The sequence below is a fragment of the Pinus tabuliformis genome, chromosome 7 (genome assembly GCF_031772625.1).
Source record: "Pinus tabuliformis cultivar Carrire ecotype Pingquan chromosome 7, CPIR1, whole genome shotgun sequence".
In the NCBI taxonomy this organism is placed as follows: domain Eukaryota; kingdom Viridiplantae; phylum Streptophyta; class Pinopsida; order Pinales; family Pinaceae; genus Pinus; species Pinus tabuliformis.
In genome coordinates, this window is record NC_142293.1 from 1,023,765,008 (window position 1) to 1,023,784,945 (window position 19,938).

Sequence of the window (19,938 nt, forward strand, 5' to 3'; positions counted from 1 at the left end):
AGGTATCAATCAATAGTAAATAGGCAGAAACTTTTACAAGCCAATATTCCTGGTAATCTACTCTATCTCCAACAATAACATAACTTTCACATAAAACCAAAATACATTAACTTTTGAAACAACCATTCACATAGTTCTGCACATGTTTCACTTTCAAGATAGCTCATTTTCTGCATTTTGTTCTATGTGTAGGGATGAGGTAACCCTCAGCTCTTGCTCAAGGACACTTCAAGATGTCCAATCTTTAGATCCCATAGATTATTTAGGATCTATCTAAGTTTTAGGAACTTGTGGGAGGAAGTTATGTTGTTCATTCTACATGCCTTTTCACTTTCTTTCTTTTTATTCTCTATTGTTTGTAAATATTTTCCTATAAATATAAAACATATTTTATCAAAAGAAAGAAGAAGAATAGATAAATATCTATCATTGAATTCATTAGAACAAAGTTTGGCTTTGATTGTCTATATACAATGTCACTGTAAACCACAAGGAGAAAGCTCAGAGGGGCAAGATGCTAAAGAAAATGCGTTCAATGTAGAGGTATGAATATATAGGCAAAGGAAATCTCTCTGGAGTCTGTTAGCAGAAAGACATTGTCCAAGGAGTCAAGTTGATCTGTAAATGTAATATGCCTATGGCCTCTCCATTTCACCAACACGGATCCTTTGTGGAATTAATAAATCCAACTGGTGTCTCTGCAATTCCTTGAATGACAGATTACAACAATGCATATAAATTATTTAACACAAACCTCTGCCTTTGTGTTATGCTTTCAATTATTTATTTTATGTGTGGCCTGTCCAGAGAACCCAGTTTCTAATACATTGATTTCAAACTATTAAATATGGTTATTTCATTTCAAAACATTCCCAACACTTCTATGCTCATTAATAAAACAAAAGAACAACTATATATATTTTTCAATCAGACACAAACATCACAGTGAGCATTATCCTTCAAGGAAACGTTGAATTTATGGTTCTTAATTTGAAGAGGAGGCAATGGGGATTTAAATATGCACTTGGTTTGAAATATGGTATCCAACCACCAACACTGCATTAAATAAGAATAGAAGCACTCCAACATTAAATAAGAATAATAGCACTTTCCTCAAGTTTCAACATCAACATCACCAAGCATTGACACATTTATATATTCAGATGAGGGCCAACAATTTAAATGGGAGTATCTACAGACCATCTCATTTTCTGCCCTCCATCTCAGCAATCAACAAAGTATGAGCAAGTATTTGTTTACAAAGGAAAAGATATGAAGTGACATACATATACCGATTTTTCATTTATACTTGTTTTGAAATTTACCATACTATGCATTCTCCAAAGACTGCCTGGTCCTGCATATGTTCAATTTCAGAATAGGGGTCCAAAAAAATAATAATTTTCAGCGCATAAATGATATATGGAGAATTACATAGCTTGAAAGACATCCATAATACATATACATTGAACAAATGGGTATATCGCTCACATGGTTAGTCATAGAATTAAGAATACTTGGATGCAACTAGTCTATGGGTGGGTGAGATAAAATCTAATGCCTGTGAGTAGATGAAGAAAATGTTGTCATAAAATAGAATACACCCTAAGGAAAGACAGAGCAAGAAATTTGTTGTGTGAAATGAGGATGGTAGAATTTAATACTACGATGCTTTTGAAACCCAAGAGATTACTTCTGAGCATGTAATGCAAACAACACTACGATGCTTTTGAAACCCAAGAGATTACTTCTGAGCATGCAATGCAAAAAATACTAGTCTAGTTTAGTCATCCCATTACATAGCACTCAGAAAACATTTAATGATGTTGCCCAAAACTGTTCCTCTTATGATTGTGATTCTATTGAGTACTACAGTCCATCGTTGAATGGGAGGATTACATACTAGGTAAGCAGACAATTAATCACTCTACCCTAAACTTTTCCAATTTGTGTAGACAAAAAGAATATTACAAGATAGACACTAGCTTAAGTAGATGGTATTTCGATGACAAGTCAACTTGGTGAATAGAAAGTGCACTTTCCCCTAAAAAAACATTGATCCATCACTTCTAACGTCAATGACTGAAATGACCACCAACATAAGCTTCAGCCCATCCATCAATGAAGGGTTCTAAACCCTCACATTAAAAATAGAATGAGCCTACATCTAACAGAATATCATTATTTGATATCAAGCAGTAAATATGTCCAAAATCAAAAGAACATCCCTCAAAAAGAATTTGACCCATGTATCAGACAACTATTTATGAAAATACGTAGATACATAGCAACGAAGCTATGGTGACCATATCTTTGGTACCAAACCAAAAACCTAGTAAAATGGCTAAGAAACAAAAACCACACTGATGGAGATCATTGCAATTTATAAAATTACAATCAGCAAGGCTCGACTCATAATGAAAAAGCCATCTGACTGCCAGTAATCCTTTGGACTTTCAAACCATAGAACATATTTTCCCACCCTAGGAAACCACCTGATCTTCTGAAATGTATATATGGTAGATAAATGAGTTATATTTTGCTTAATTTCTACATATCTTGAAGATTTGTTTCATGGAAACCAGAGAGTTTTACTCCTTACCTTTGTGGAGAGTTTGATTCCCTAAAAAAGTATGCACATGGCTCTCTCCAGTCATTGACATTGTTACTGAAGTGATTCCTTACTCCCAGCAACCATAAGGTTGACCAATTGAACCATAAGCCTAACCAGCTGAGTTGGGTACTACCAATGATCGCCCAACCATAGATTGGGCTGCACTATAAGCTTTCTTGTAGCCCAATCACTCCCATGCCAGACTCCAGAGCACGAGGAAGCTACTTAAAGGATGAATCACTCGCTCCTATTCTTCTCGCAATTTCCATCCCATTCTCCTGCGTACCTGCTTCTCACCCTCTTCATGACATGCTACCTTAAACAGACTATTGTCCTTCACAAACTTTAAGTTCTCCCCCCTCCTTGTCGGTGCACTCTTCCTTTTGAAAGATGCCTCGAACTGTTTCCCCCTTTCCCGGGTATAACCAGGGTTTGATAAAAAAAAATCTCCCTCTGGCCCAAAGTTACTGAGCCAATCAATTGTTTCCCAGCTATCCATCTTGTTCCATATTTTTTTGTGTTACTTGACCTTGTCAATGCTGATTAATTTGTTTCTGCTTGCCAAGTCCTGCAAGCCAATCTTTGTGATGCCACCTACCAGCCTTCATGGTTGTCATAAGCAACAAAATCCCAAGCAGTTTACCTCCTCATCTCTGGAAGTCCATGTCACCAACTTAGCCTTTTTATTTAATTAAATTTATAATGCTTAAAGCAAGCGGGAAATTTATTGAGTTATTACAGCCAACACCACATTGCAAGATCTAGAATTCCTTCAGGCACCTAGTGTCATCAAATTATCTTACTCCAACAATTAAAGGACTTGATATTGAAACCTAGAATTAGTTACCATGATGAGAATTCTCTTAGACTAGCACATCAAGAAAATTACACTTCCACCTTGTCCTTTGAAAATTAAAAAATTATAGAGAAATGACAAGGTGATATTTTTGGAGATGGCCCAGTTTAACTCTTAGTTACCTCCTGTACACACAGTTTCTAATCCGCCTAAAGGGTGTTTAGACTCTACATACAGAGAATAAATACAAATCTTCTTAGATAATGCACAAGATTCACAGAAATTATCAGTGGTCAATAAACCCTCTAGAGCTTAGAAGTCACTCTCAAGATAACACACATGTGAGGTACATTGGATGCAAGAATGATAAAAATGAAACCACAATTGCAACCCAGCAATCTCACCCACCCAACACCCCTAAATTGTCTAGAAAAAACAAAGAACCCAAAAAACACCACAACAAATAAAAAGCAAGCCCTGAAACTCATAACCCCAAAATTCTTGGATAATATTTTTTTTTTAAAGAGCTAAAAACAATCAATGATGACATTGCAAAAAAAACTATTGATAAACCATTAATGCTCATATAAACACTCTTAGTTGATGTTTCTCAACATTTCCTTGTATCTTGACATATCCATTACGAACCCATGAATCAACTTGAGCACATATAGTCAAAAGGTCAATGTATTTCCAAAAAACTACGTATTTTGGTTAGGAAACAAAGGCGGTTCACCTAGAGTTCAAACCACCATGCTGTTAAAAAAATTACTTTTAACATGTGAATCCATCAAAAGTGCCCAATGTTCTTTATTTCAAAATTCAAAAATAATCTTTAAAAAAAATATTGCTAACCAACCCTTAGTAGCCTAGATGAAAAGAATAAAATAAGGACCAATGGCACTCCAACCCATATACACTACAACACTAGGTGTACACACTTGGATCCCTCAGAGCGAGTTTCAAGTGGGTTCACAATGCACATAGGCTTTAGGTTGGGGTTGAGCATCATATTCTACAAGCATTCCCATAGTGTATTCATATTATTGTACTTAGCCATCCCATTCACCTATTTGTGGCCATTTGTTGGAGATTACTATAATTATCTTCTCCTATTATACACAATGTATTTTTATATTGTACTTAGCAATCCCTTTCATTCATTTGTGGTCATTTGTTGGAGATTCCTAAAACTGTACTCTTTTATTATCTTGTCTTCTTCTTCTCGTCCTAGAAAGAAAACAAAAAACAAAGCCTTCCCCATTATTTTTCCATAAACAAAATTATTAAACTTTGTACAAGCAATTTCCCTTGATGGTGTAAAGGATGCTTTAAAAAAAAGTGATCTGTTATATTTTGTTTTAAAATTTTCTATGTTGTGTTGATTGAATACCACCTTATTGTTGCAACTAGTTAGCTTCTGATGCCTATATCAATGTGCATGACTAGAAGGGTAGTGTAGCCATTTGATTAGGAGGATGGGTGTATTTTAGAAATACAACATGCCTAACAAATTGGAAAACAAATTTATATAGTTGGGATTTAAATATGCACAAGCAACCCAAAAATAAATAGGAATGAACACCTCGTCTTTCTGTCTAAGGCATAATTGACCGAGGATTGATTCCTTCTCCTGTGGGGTTAACTGTCCAACATCCTCCATTTTTCTTATGTTCATCACCATTGCCTGGCTCTAGTTGGGCTGCTTGTAAAGCACTTTCCTACTGTGGGTTGTTTTAGAGATCAATTCCCTACTTGCCTAAAATCTGAAATTTCCTATGTAGTTTTCAGAATACAACTAGTGTGCCAGAAATGGCTCACCCAACAGAGAATTCCCTCTGCAGTAGTACCTCTCCTCGGAGACAGATATTTCAGCTGATTAATCACCGGATGAACAATCCCACAACAACAATTGCAACTTCCACTGCTCTACGTTACTCTTATAGGGACCGTGTCACCCTACCCGGCTCACCAGCTCCAAATCTGTCCCTCGAAATCCTCCCAGCACTGCCTCTTGGCCCTGTGTCAGCTCTGCACAGCTTCTAAAGCTTCTGTGTTAGCTATTAGACCCTCTGCGTCACCCATGCTGGCCTATCCTGGCTCTGTGCAGCTCCTAGCTGCCTCTGCGTAGCACCCAACTGCCTCTACGTCAACCTCTCTAGGCTCTTCGTTATCTCTCTGGTACCAACTCTTCCTCTCTTCTATGTATTCACCACCCCTTGTTGCTGATCACTGATTCAATTTCTCTTAGCAAACCCTGCTCTAGAAAATCGAATGACTGATCACTCTGGTGTATTCTCCAAATGACCCTCAAGCCTCCTCTTATACTTTTCTCATTGGTCCATCAACAACTGAGATTGAATCTTTAATCAACGGCTAAGATTATATTGGCTTGATCCATGAATTTTGGACCCTTCTAGCCCAGTTTTATATTAATACCCATTAATATTTTATTTTTCCTAAGTTTAGACTTAGGAACACCATTAAAAATATTAATTATTTTAATATCTCCCAAACCGGGTACAATCTGTCCAAACCATTTCTAGGTCTTGGAGATCTCACATGCTTTAGCCTCTCTACCAATTTTCATGGCTAGAGCACATCCGATGCTACCCCAAATCAACAGGTTCATGGTTTCAATGATCTACCTTTGGAAATATATGAGGTATTTGTCAAAAAGAAAAGCATATACATCATGATAAGTGATACTCATCCTCATCATAGACAGACACTCTGAAGGTCACAATAGAAGAAATAGTGTAAGTGGAGGAGGAAACTGAAGGCATCTCTTCCAAGCCACCATTGACATATAAGGAGGCAATACGCATCAGGGACATGCTTTTTCAGGTTGAGAAGACTATCAATAACAGTCTCTTGGTTTGGAGCTATTATTTTCTCTTCCAATAGAAAATAAGATCATTTTTACTAAGTTTATAGATAGTGCTACTTTTCCTTTGATTAACACTTCCATAAATGCAAGAAAAAAATCTCACCTCCCAAAACTCCTCACATTCAACTCATCCCATAGGGACATTAAGATTACCATTGTTACTTGTAATTTATCTTTTCCCACTTTTCTCCTTAGTACAAATTCTACATTGGATATTGCAATTTTGATAGAATTATATTCCAATGAAATTATCACAAACAGTTTGAAATTTCTTTTTACAGAAACTCTACCATTTACCATTTATGTGAAATTATGGATTTAACTCAAAGTTCAAATTCAAAAGATATTGCAGGTTTCAATAAAAGTTGTATCTTTGAGAATAAATTCTAACAATACATTTGCTCTTTATTGTTGAGATCAATTTATTCTTACCTGTTCATAGTGCCATCCCACAAAGGTGGGGCAGCATCAAAATTTGAGTGAAGGGATCCTAGCCAAAAATTGAAACTTGAGATAGGCCCAATGCTCCATGCAAGTATTAATACAACTGCCAGCTTCTAGTCTACGATCTTTCTCTCTGCAAATTAGACAAAACACTTGACAAAATTGCCAAAAATAAACAAGGACAAAATCACCCATCAAAATTGCTAAAAATAAACCAGGAAAAAGCACCCATCAAAATTGTTGATAAAACATCACTGAGGCAAACATGATGCTGCAAAAAACGATGAAAATGCACACAAGCTTTAGTGATTCTGTGCTTTACCATTTGTTCCAACATTCGGTACAGTTGGGCTTCAAGAGAAAACATAAATAAAATGCATTTGGAATGTTTAAATCACTAAAACTCTATCATCAATGTTTTAGCAATTTTATTAAGAGAAACTTCAATATAACTGCAAAGAGTTAATGGAAAATATAGAGAAAAATGTGAAGAAACTTCAATGTGACTGCAAAGAGTCCATGAAGAATTTACATAAAAAAATTGGGAATTTATATTGAGACAATGGACTAATATTGTTGAAGCTCACTTTTAAATTCTGTTGAGCAGCCTACTAGGGAAAGAAATACATGGTGGAGGAGTTCAGCCAAGCACGATATCCCTTACATTTCATCTGTGTAGGGATTAGTTTACACAAGTATATCACTTAACTATATGTGATGTGTCTCTCTTAAACTTAAACACACCAATTGATTTAGAGGGGTTACATGTAATAATTACATGGCACAGTGAACTATTAGGGCAATTTCTGAAAGAAACAAATTGTCAAAAATAACTTTTGAACTTAAATTATTTGTCATCTATGATGGCCAATCAATCATATTAACCATATTTGACGTTCAAGATGCATTTTTCCAAGATCTTCTCTGCTCATTGCTGCCATTAATAGTGTTTTACTTGACACTTTTTGAGGTACTAAAAATATCACTATTGAGAATTATAGCTTGGACATGAACTTCTACACAGGTTCAGTGTGAACATAAGAAGTAGTTTGAGATAATTTTGAAAAATAATTCTATTTTTGGAAAAGTAATTCTATTTTGTAATTCACTTTAGTAAAAAAAGTGAAATTCTTATGTTTAGTAGTTGAGCCTAAGATTGTATCTCATGCATAACTTAGACTAGGAAGACTCTTAAAAATAGATTCCCTGCTAAGAGTATATTGATAGGGCAAGGTAGAGGCCTTCAACACACTTGGGCAATTGAGTAGGTTGAGCAACATAGAGGGAGAGAGAGCAGGTAACTAGGAAAAAGATGTTTCCAACTGTTAGAGTCGGTCTGGTCAGCCCTCCGTTAGAGATCAAAGCTCTCTGTGCATTTCAATTTTAGGTGTCCTGCTCCATCCACTCAGCTGCATTTCGCTAGGCACATGCCATGATATGAAGGAGATAGTCATGCTGGTCATTTTCTCTCATTTCTGGCCCCTGCTGGTTCAGGCCTTGGTCCATAATCACTGAAGTTCATGATAGTCAAGGTCTGGTCATATTACAGGACAAAGTCATTTTTATGGTTGGGTCTAAGAAATCATCAATGTGGTCATTGAAAAACATGTCCAGAACAAGCCATGCAGGCCAGAGGGAGACCTTATACAGCTACAGTTCAGGAAGCTTCATCATCACCAGAAGAGACATCGACTCTTCTTCAAAACTCTGTTTTGAAGAAAAGTCAAACAAGGTCAACTATGACAAAATTTTCCAAAAATCAACAGTTGACATTTTCAGATGTAGTCATGGATTTCAAAGCCAGAGGCCTAGTCACACAGTCCCCGCAAAGAAATGCCGAAATTTTGTCATGAGAGCCAAAATTTCAAAGAAAAAGGGAAAAAGCATAGTGTTTTAAAGTCAATAAAAAGTGCAAAACTTGAACATTATAAAGTGGGTTTTCAAAGAAGAAAAAATTGAACCCAACTCTCTCAAAGCCTATATATATTTTTTTTGACCCAAAACTAAGTCATTGTGATAAGGAAAAGCTTGAGAGAGGCATTGTTGAAGAAAAGAGAGCTAAGGAGGAGGAATTCAAGTAAGGAGGGCAGATTTCTAGGTGGCGCGGTGCACACACCAGGGCGCGCGACGCACACGGAGGGCGCGACGCACCGGCAGCCAACCCACAGTGAAAAATCGACAAGGGCGCGACGCACTCAGGGCGTGCAGCGCACTGGGCTTGGCGCGCGACGCACAGGGCCAGGGAGCTCAAAAACACTTGCAAACTCATTCTATATCCCGGTTGAAGTCTAGCAAACAAGAGGTAGGCCCGAATGAAACCTCTTCTCTGTCAATTTGGTCAATAGCAGTGTTTCTAAGACATCGAGTGAGATCCAAAGCATATTGGCCATCCATGCAAATAATCACCAAAACAAAATGATAAACGGGGTTTGTAAATTCGAAGACACCACCAAGGTTTTGTTTCCCCTCCCCTTGTCCCCTCACTCCTCGTCATAGTCACCTCCATTCCACCTTGTCTCCTTAAGAAACCACCCTAAATCACCCTAAAACCCTCTCCCCTATTTTTCCAAGCAAATGAGTGCCGTTTGAAAGCGCGCGGCGCACTGGGAGCCCGACCACAGTGTTAACACTGCACTGGCGCGACGCACTGGGAAAAGCGCGCAGCGCACAGACCTGTGAGCCTAAAAAAGCACCGAAGTCACCCAAATTTTCGTAAATGACTCTCAAATTTGCAAAGGTGGCCATGGATCTTTTAACCATTGATCCTTAACTCAAAGAAAAATATGTTTTGGTGGCCATGAAATCAAAGGCAAATTTTTATTAAGCAAACACAAAAATGGCACAAAGAATGGCAAAAAGGCTAGGGTTTTGCTACAGTAATACAATTTCTAAATAAGCTCCTATCCTACCTTGATCAGCTAATTTCCCTGTAGCATTTTCCCCTTACCATCACCCTAGCTATATTGTAATCATATCCATTCATCCCTTTTATCCCTATAGCCCAAAAAATCCCAAACCCTACCCCATCAAAACCATACCCCAAACACTCCCAAATCCCTGATAAATTTCTCCTTTAAACCCCTATTCCCCTTTTCATCATTCCCCTCCTAACACTCCCATTTTTTATTTTCCCTTTGGTGATATATTTTTAGAACATTCATCAGTGTCATTGGATTCAAAGGGCAACATTAAACTCAGAGTACAAGCAACAGTGATGGCATCAGAAAATTCATCAGATTATGAGGGGGATACACACAGTGACACATCTTCAGGAGAGAGGGCCCATAGGAGACATCACCGGAGTGGCAGACATCTCAAAGATGAGCCCAACACCCTCACAGAGCTACAGGCATGCCCACTTTCCATGTCTTGTTTCTAGCACTTGGCATGTTATGAATTTTGCCAAAGGGTGGAAAATGTCAGAGTACATCATGAGTTGGCCCGCCTTTTTGCACTTCATCTATAGGGAGGCCAATCTGTCCTGGTTGGGGTCAATTTCACCTTGACACCAGAGGCTATATCAGTGGCAACAGGGATATCTAACGTTGGGGAGTAGTGGCATAAGAAAAAGAAGGTGGAGAGGCATCACTATGAGCCCTACATCAAGAATAGCTGCTTGAGCCAGCTCACCAGAGTTTTTCCATTTAGGTTTTTGAGGGACGAGTATGCCCCACTCATGAGATTGATCATGAAATATTTCAGTTGCGAGGGGAGGTTTTCTCGCCTTTATGCCTATCACATCCGCTTGCTCATGCACTTCACCAGGGTGAAGATGATGAGCCTCCCATTTTTCATCTGCAACAACATTGAGAAGATGAAAAACTTCATGCAGCGCAAGACCCCACGACAGCAGCTAAATAGTGTCTATCATTTTTCTCTCATCCAGATTTTAGTGGACCATCAGTTGGGATTGCAGGGTATTTCTTGGGAGGACTTCATCTCCCGTGATTTCTTTAGCGCTCCACCGGTGATATCAGAGGCAGAACATGAGGTGGGAGGTCCTTCACATCAGTTTGAGCCTGAGATGGGAGGTCCTTCACATCAGTTTGAGCCTGAGATGGGAAGTCCTTCACACCAATTCGAGCACCATGAGACTGCCACCATGCCAGTGTACATCACATATCAAAGAGGCTATCCGAAAGGCACCATACCGTTGTTTGCAGTAGCAAAGCGAGTGTTATCTCCACCCGGGGTGGAAGGGGCCTCGCTTCCGACATCAACACCCTGGGAGCAGGGTAAGGGAAAGGATTCAGTGCAGGAGGAGGGGCCATCAGGTGAGCATGACACCGAGTTTGTTCTCCTCTAGGATGATGAGACAAATGCAAAACCCACAAAGGAGGAGCTTATAGAGATCGTCAAGGAGTAGCAATCAGAGATTGAAGACTTGAACATTGATTTAGAAAGGGCCAAGTGGAACATGAACTACCTGAAGCAAAGAAACAAACATCTTGAAGACCAAGAGACGATCATGGAGCTACATAACATCCATGAGCAACGCCAAGCTGCTCAAAGAAGGAGGGTTCCGCTCACCCTTTTGGAGCAAGAAATCAATGAAGACCGGGAGTCCAAACTTGAGAGAGTCAACATGCATTTGGAGAGGCTATTGGACAAAGAAAATAGGGAGAAAGACATGCTGAGGTGCATGACTCATCACTACCAGGCCCGCAACATGAGTTCCAAAGCAAGAATCAGGAGCCTAAAGGCGAAATTGAGCAAAGCGAGAAAAGAGGCGAAAGATGCAAAGGAGGCAAAGGAGCAAGATCGGCTTCGAATCTTGGCTGAGGTTTCCTTGGCACATAAAAGCACTTCATAGGGAAGCCCTAGCCCAAATTCCAAAAAAATTGGGCAAATTTTGGTCACAGGAAAATTTTTTGGGCACAAAACAAGAAATTTCTCCCTTAGCGCCGCGCCACTGGCGCGACGCTAAATTTATAGCACTCTAATTGAGGAATGGCTTGCATATTCGGATTCAACATCAAAAAATACGTCTACTGGTGTCCGAGAAAGAAATTTTGACAAGTTTTGGGTCTCCTAAAGGTCAAAAAAACCCCAAAAATGGCCTCTCTGCCACTATTTGGACACACAGAAAGCAGTATTGGGAGAATGAAGTTTTGGAGGGGAAAATGAGCTTCAAATTCAGAAATTCTAGTTGGGTTGGAAAGTATATAGGACAGGCTTTCCAAAAAGCCCACTTGGGCACATTTTGGACACCTGCAAGTGCCCCAAAAGAAGCTCCAAAGTGGCGCGACGCACAGGGAATTTGGCGCGACGCATAGGGGAAAAAACTACCAAATTTCTCTCGTTTCGCGAAATTTTGGGTCACAACTTCTCCAAGTGGGCCCGGTCATCTACTCTTCAGTTTTTTGGCACCAAAGGTGGCTTTTAAAGAGTTTTCTCTCTAGTTGGGCATCTATCCAAGTGGCAAAAGAATGCAAAGGGTCACCCCAACCAAATGTCATGCTTGAGAGCGTTGCACCTATAGCTGATGGTTGGCTCTCCATCTCCTTTTTGAAATGATTTGAGTAACTTCCAAACCCCTAGGCGTTCCATCTCTTCTCTACACTTTCTATATATTGTATGCAAGTTATTTGCAAAAGGTTGGCTGGCTTGTAACTTCTAGGAGACTGTGGGAAAGAAACTCTGTTTCTGCACTGTGTATTTTTGACAGAGAGTTAATGAAAGGCAACAACTCTGTTTCATGAGATTCTTGTGGTTGTGAGTGTAGAAAATGTGTTCTTATGTTCCATATGTATCTTGTTATGTTTCATAATTCATTTCATGTTCCATTTCAGTGAATTTTTCTGAGTGATATTAGGTAGAATTCAATTTATATTGCTCTGCCTGTGGGAAAATTTCATGTGCAGTGTTATTCTTCTGTTGAAAAGGGTTCATGCGACCATTCCCTTTTCACTATATTTAGCAATATTTTCATTTCACGTCACCATAAGTCAAAATTGCTACGCTTCTCGCCTACCTTGCCTCACGGAATAATCTGTGCCTTCATTCTCAATTCTCTATTCTTTGCTAAACGCCAGTCCCATATACATCCCAGAAGCTCGGTCACTTCAAAAATCTTTTCCAAAATCCTTTTTCACTTACTAGCCTAAGGTAAACATCACATAGTAAGTCATCTTAGACCATTTTGCCTATCTATTCCCTGAGCGTGACTTGGAGAGAGCCCTCTCCCGCTCTAGTAGGGCTAGTTACCAGACTGAGCGTGGTTTGTGGTTACCCTAATTTTTGCCTTCCTTCAACCTGAGGCAGATTTAGGTGCTAACACCAACAACACTCAGTCCCATACAGACGCATGGATAGCACAATATAGATTTGTACATTCATACAGACAATATTGTTCGGATCCATACAATTCTATAGATAGTCCATACATGTGTCCATATAGTTTGTATGGGCAGGCCAAACATCTATATAGAAGTAGTTTTTCTCAGTCCATTGTGTGTTTGGTATCCATACATGTGTCTGTACAGTTCATATGGGCGGGACAAACATCTAAATAATGGTCATTTTGCTCAATCCAAGGTGTTGTTGTATCCTCCCCATAGAGCTCTCCCTTCCCTTCTGCATAATTTCTGGATGGAAGGCAGATCTACCATAGGTGACATAGATAAGTAACCCCAAATGACCTGTGAGATTTGATCCTAAGACCTCTGTAGACTTAGCACTAAGCATCTTCCAATCAAGCTAACTGTTAGGGGTTATCTAGCTACTATACATAAATGCATATGCACTAAAACATCATTCTTTCAGTTGGAATTTGAATTTTTTAATGACTTCACTTGTCCCTTATCCTTGGAGATTTATTCCCTTGACCCTAGATATTATGCTGTCAATGTGTCTGTAAGATTCATCTAACCTTTAGTCATCCCGTGGGGTGTTCTCACACGGGTTTTGGTACTCTTAAAATTTTGAAGATCCTGATGGGTTGGAGGATTTCCAGATATTTTGTCCTTATTTGTTTTTGTAAATTACAGATTTTTTATATTAACATACAACAGTGTGCATTGTCACACTCTGGCTTCACTGCCTCAAAATTAAAGTTTCACTGTTTGATGATAAAGCCAAAAAAACCTTTGCTTGACAACATCAATCTCAATCCTTATCCATATTAGCTAGACTCTGCCTTACCATGCTTGACCATATCATAGATTCAGTTTTAGGATTTGATATTTACTGATTACAGAGCAAACTAAAATAACAAAATTTTCAAATTTCTGAAAGGACTACTGGGCATACCCTTAGAGCCCACTATAATATTTAAACTAGAAAACAAATCATCAAACCGAATCCTACATATGTTTTAGTAAGCAAAGTTTAAGGCTATCCCAGATCAAACAGCTACAAGAAATATCACAATGCTTAACTGAGTTGGCAGAATTTTCAGTCAACAAACATAGGGAATGTATCACTTGATTAGTTGCTTTGAATTGCTGCAAATCCCTCATTCCATCTCCCACATCGGTTCGTTCTTATCTCTTGGAGTAGGTAGTTCAGGTAATCATTTGTCTCCAGAGAATGCTTCTACTATCAAATTTTTCTCCAGGAAGCTCACATGTGTTGCCGAAGTTGGTAGGTATCCTTTAGAGAATGAAAGCACTCATCAATGGCAATCCTGATGTAAAGTCTTTAGGTTGTTTTTTGTTACGCCAAGAATCCCATGAGGACATACTTTACCATCCACTCAGAATCTATAGGCACTTTGAAGTCAACTTGGTGAATAGAAAGTGCACTTTCCCCTAAAAAAACATTGATCCATCACTTCTAACGTCAATGACTGAAATGACCACCAACATAAGCTTCAGCCCATCCATCAATGAAGGGTTCTAAACCCTCACATTAAAAATAGAATGAGCCTACATCTAACAGAATATCATTATTTGATATCAAGCAGTAAATATGTCCAAAATCAAAAGAACATCCCTCAAAAAGAATTTGACCCATGTATCAGACAACTATTTATGAAAATACGTAGATACATAGCAACGAAGCTATGGTGACCATATCTTTCGTACCAAACCAAAAACCTAGTAAAATGGCTAAGAAACAAAAACCACACTGATGGAGATCATTGCAATTTATAAAATTACAATCAGCAAGGCTCGACTCATAATGAAAAAGCCATCTGACTGCCAGTAATCCTTTGGACTTTCAAACCATAGAACATATTTTCCCACCCTAGGAAACCACCTGATCTTCTGAAATGTATATATGGTAGATAAATGAGTTATATTTTGCTTAATTTCTACATATCTTGAAGATTTGTTTCATGGAAACCAGAGAGTTTTACTCCTTACCTTTGTGGAGAGTTTGATTCCCTAAAAAAGTATGCACATGGCTCTCTCTAGTCATTGACATTGTTACTGAAGTGATTCCTTACTCCCAGCAACTATAAGGTTGACCAATTGAACCATAAGCCTAACCAGCTGAGTTGGGTACTACCAATGATCGCCCAACCATAGATTGGGCTGCACTATAAGCTTTCTTGTAGCCCAATCACTCCCATACCAGACTCCAGAGCACGAGGAAGCTACTTAAAGGATGAATCACTCGCTCCTATTCTTCTCGCAATTTCCATCCCATTCTCCTGCGTACATGCTTCTCACCCTCTTCATGACATGCTACCTTAAACAGACTATTTTCCTTCACAAACTTTAAGTTCTCCCCCCTCCTTTTCGGTGCACTCTTCCTTTTGAAAGATGCCTCGAACTGTTTCCCCCTTTCCCGAGTATAACCAGGGTTTGATAAAAAAAAATCTCCCTCTGGCCCAAAGTTACTGAGCCAATCAATTGTTTCCCAGCTATCCATCTTGTTCCATATTTTTTTGTGTTACTTGACCTTGTCAATGCTGATTAATTTGTTTCTGCTTGCCAAGTCCTACAGGCCAATCTTTGTGATGCCACCTACCAGCCTTCATGGTTGTCATAAGCAACAAAATCCCAAGCAGTTTACCTCCTCATCTCTGGAAGTCCATGTCACCAACTTAGCCTTTTTATTTAATTAAATTTATAATGCTTAAAGCAAGCGGGAAACTTATTGAGTTATTACAGCCAACACCACATTGCAAGATCTAGAATTCCTTCAGGCACCTAGTGTCATCAAATTATCTTACTCCAACAATTAAAGGACTTGATATTGAAACCTAGAATTAGTTACCATGATGAGAATTCTCTTAGACTAGCACATCAAGAAAATTACACTTCCACCTTGTCCTTTGAAAATTAAAAAATTATAGAGAAATGAAAAGGTGATATTTTTGGAGATGGCCCAGTTTAAGTCTTAGTTACCTCCTGTACACACAGTTTCTAATCCGCCTAAAGGGTGTTTAGACTCTACATACAGAGAATAAATACAAATCTTCTTAGATAATGCACAAGATTCACAGAAATTATCAGTGGTCAATAAACCCTCTAGAGCTTAGAAGTCACTCTCAAGATAACACACATGTGAGGTACATTGGATGCAAGAATGATAAAAATGAAACCACAATTGCAACCCAGCAATCTCACCCACCCAACACCCCTAAATTGTCTAGAAAAAACAAAGAACCCAAAAAACACCACAACAAATAAAAAGCAAGCCCTCAAACTCATAACCCCAAAATTCTTGGATAATATTTTTTTTTTTAAAGAGCTAAAAACAATCAATGATGACATTGCAAAAAAAACTATTGATAAACCATTAATGCTCATATAAACACTCTTAGTTGATGTTTCTCAACATTTCCTTGTATCTTGACATATCCATTATGAACCCATGAATCAACTTGAGCACATATAGTCAAAAGGTCAATGTATTTCCAAAAAACTATATATTTTGGTTAGGAAACAAAGGCGGTTCACCTAGAGTTCAAACCACCATGCTGTTAAAAAAATTACTTTTAACATGTGAATCCATCAAAAGTGCCCAATGTTCTTTATTTCAAAATTCAAAAATAATCTTTAAAAAAAATATTGCTAACCAACCCTTAGTAGCCTAGATGAAAAGAATAAAATAAGGACCAATGGCACTCCAACCCATATACACTACAACACTAGGTGTACACACTTGGATCCCTCAGAGCGAGTTTCAAGTGGGTTCACAATGCACATAGGCTTTAGGTTGGGGTTGAGCATCATATTCTACAAGCATTCCCATAGTGTATGCATATTATTGTACTTAGCCATCCCATTCACCTATTTGTGGCCATTTGTTGGAGATTACTATAATTATCTTCTCCTATTATACACAATGTATTTTTATATTGTACTTAGCAATCCCTTTCATTCATTTGTGGTCATTTGTTGGAGATTCCTAAAACTGTACTCTTTTATTATCTTGTCTTCTTCTTCTCGTCCTAGAAAGAAAACAAAAAACAAAGCCTTCCCCATTATTTTTCCATAAACAAAATTATTAAACTTTGTACAAGCAATTTCCCTTGATGGTGTAAAGGATGCTTTAAAAAAAAGTGATCTGTTATATTTTGTTTTAGATTTTTCTATGTTGTGTTGATTGAATACCACCTTATTGTTGCAACTAGTTAGCTTCTGATGCCTATATCAATGTGCATGACTAGAAGGGTAGTGTAGCCATTTGATTAGGAGGATGGGTGTATTTTAGAAATACAACATGCCTAACAAATTGGAAAACAAATTTATATAGTTGGGATTTAAATATGCACAAGCAACCCAAAAATAAATAGGAATGAACACCTCGTCTTTCTGTCTAAGGCATAATTGACCGAGGATTGATTCCTTCTCCTGTGGGGTTAACTGTCCAACATCCTCCATTTTTCTTATGTTCATCACCATTGCCTGGCTCTAGTTGGGCTGCTTGTAAAGCACTTTCCTACTGTGGGTTGTTTTAGAGATCAATTCCCTACTTGTCTAAAATCTGAAATTTCCTATGTAGTTTTCAGAATACAACTAGTGTGCCAGAAATGGCTCACCCAACAGAGAATTCCCTCTGCAGTAGTACCTCTCCTCGGAGACAGATATTTCAGCTGATTAATCACCGTATGAACAATCCCACAACAACAATTGCAACTTCCACTGCTCTATGTTACTCTTATAGGGACCGCGTCACCCTACCCGGCTCACCAGCTCCAAATCTGTCCCTCGAAATCCTCCCAGCACTGCCTCTTGGCCTTGTGTCAGCTCTGCACGGCTTCTAAAGCTTCTGTGTTAGCTATTAGACCCTCTGCGTCACCCATGCTGGCCTCTCCTGGCTCTGTGCAGCTCCTAGCTGCCTCTGCGTAGCACCCAACTGCCTCTACGTCAACCTCTCTAGGCTCTTCGTTATCTCTCTGGTACCAACTCTTCCTCTCTTCTATGTATTCACCACCCCTTGTTGCTGATCACTGATTCAATTTCTCTTAGCAAACCCTGCTCTAGAAAATCGAATGACTGATCACTCTGGTGTATTCTCCAACTGACCCTCAAGCCTCCTCTTATACTTTTCTCATTGGTCCATCAACAACTGAGATTGAATCTTTAATCAACGGCTAAGATTATATTGGCTTGATCCATGAATTTTGGACCCTTCTAGCCCAGTTTTATATTAATACCCATTAATATTTTATTTTTCCTAAGTTTAGACTTAGGAACACCATTAAAAATATTAATTATTTTAATATCTCCCAAACCGGGTACAATATGTCCAAACCATTTCTAGGTCTTGGAGATCTCACATGCTTTAGCCTCTCTACCAATTTTCATGGCTAGAGCACATCCGATGCTACCCCAAATCAACAGGTTCATGGTTTCAATGATCTACCTTTGGAAATATATGAGGTATTTGTCAAAAAGAAAAGCATATACATCATGATAAGTGATACTCATCCTCATCATAGACAGACACTCTGAAGGTCACAATAGACGAAATAGTGTAAGTGGAGGAGGAAACTGAAGGCATCTCTTCCAAGCCACCATTGACATATAAGGAGGCAATACGCATCAGGGACATGCTTTTTCAGGTTGAGAAGACTATCAATAACAGTCTCTTGGTTTGGAGCTATTATTTTCTCTTCCAATAGAAAATAAGATCATTTTTACTAAGTTTATAGATAGTGCTACTTTTCCTTTGATTAACACTTCCATAAATGCAAGAAAAAAATCTCACCTCCCAAAACTCCTCACATTCAACTCATCCCATAGGGACATTAAGATTACCATTGTTACTTGTAATTTATCTTTTCTCACTTTTCTCCTTAGTACAAATTCTACATGGGATATTGCAATTTTGATAGAATTATATTCCAATGAAATTATCACAAACAGTTTGAAATTTCTTTGTACAGAAACTCTACCATTTACCATTTATGTGAAATTATGGATTTAACTCAAAGTTCAAATTCAAAACATATTGCAAGTTTCAATAAAAGTTGTATCTTTGAGAATAAATTCTAACAATACATTTGCTCTTTATTGTTGAGATCAATTTATTCTTACCTGTTCATAGTGCCATCCCACAAAAGTGGGGCAGCATCAAAATTTGAGTGAAGGGATCCTAGCCAACAATTGAAACTTGAGATAGGCCCAATGCTCCATGCAAGTATTAATACAACTACCAGCTTCTAGTCTACGATCTTTCTCTCTGCAAATTAGACAAAATACCTGACAAAATTGCTAAAAATAAACAAGGACAAAATCACCCATCAAAATTGCTAAAAATAAACCAGGAAAAAGCACCCATCAAAATTGTTGATAAAACATCACTGAGGCAAACATGATGCTACAAACAACGATGAAAATGCACACAAGCTTTAGTGATTCTGTGCTTTACCATTTGTTCCAACATTCAGTACAATTGGGCTTCAAGAAAAAACATAAATCAAATGCATTTGGAATTTTTAAATCACTAAAACTCTATCATCAATGTTTTAGCAATTTTATTAAGAGAAACTTCAATATAACTGCAAAGAGTTCATGGAAAATATAGAGAAAAATGTGAAGAAACTTCAATGTGACTGCAAAGAGTCCATGAAGAATTTACATAAAAAAATTGGGAATTTATATTGAGACAATGGACTAATATTGTTGAAGCTCACTTTTAAATTCTGTTGAGCAGCCTACTAGGGAAAGAAATACATAGTGGAGGAGTTTAGCCAAGCACGATATCCCTTACATTTCATCTGTGTAGGGATTAGTTTACACAAGTATATCACTTAACTATATGTGATGTGTCTCTCTTAAACTTAAACAC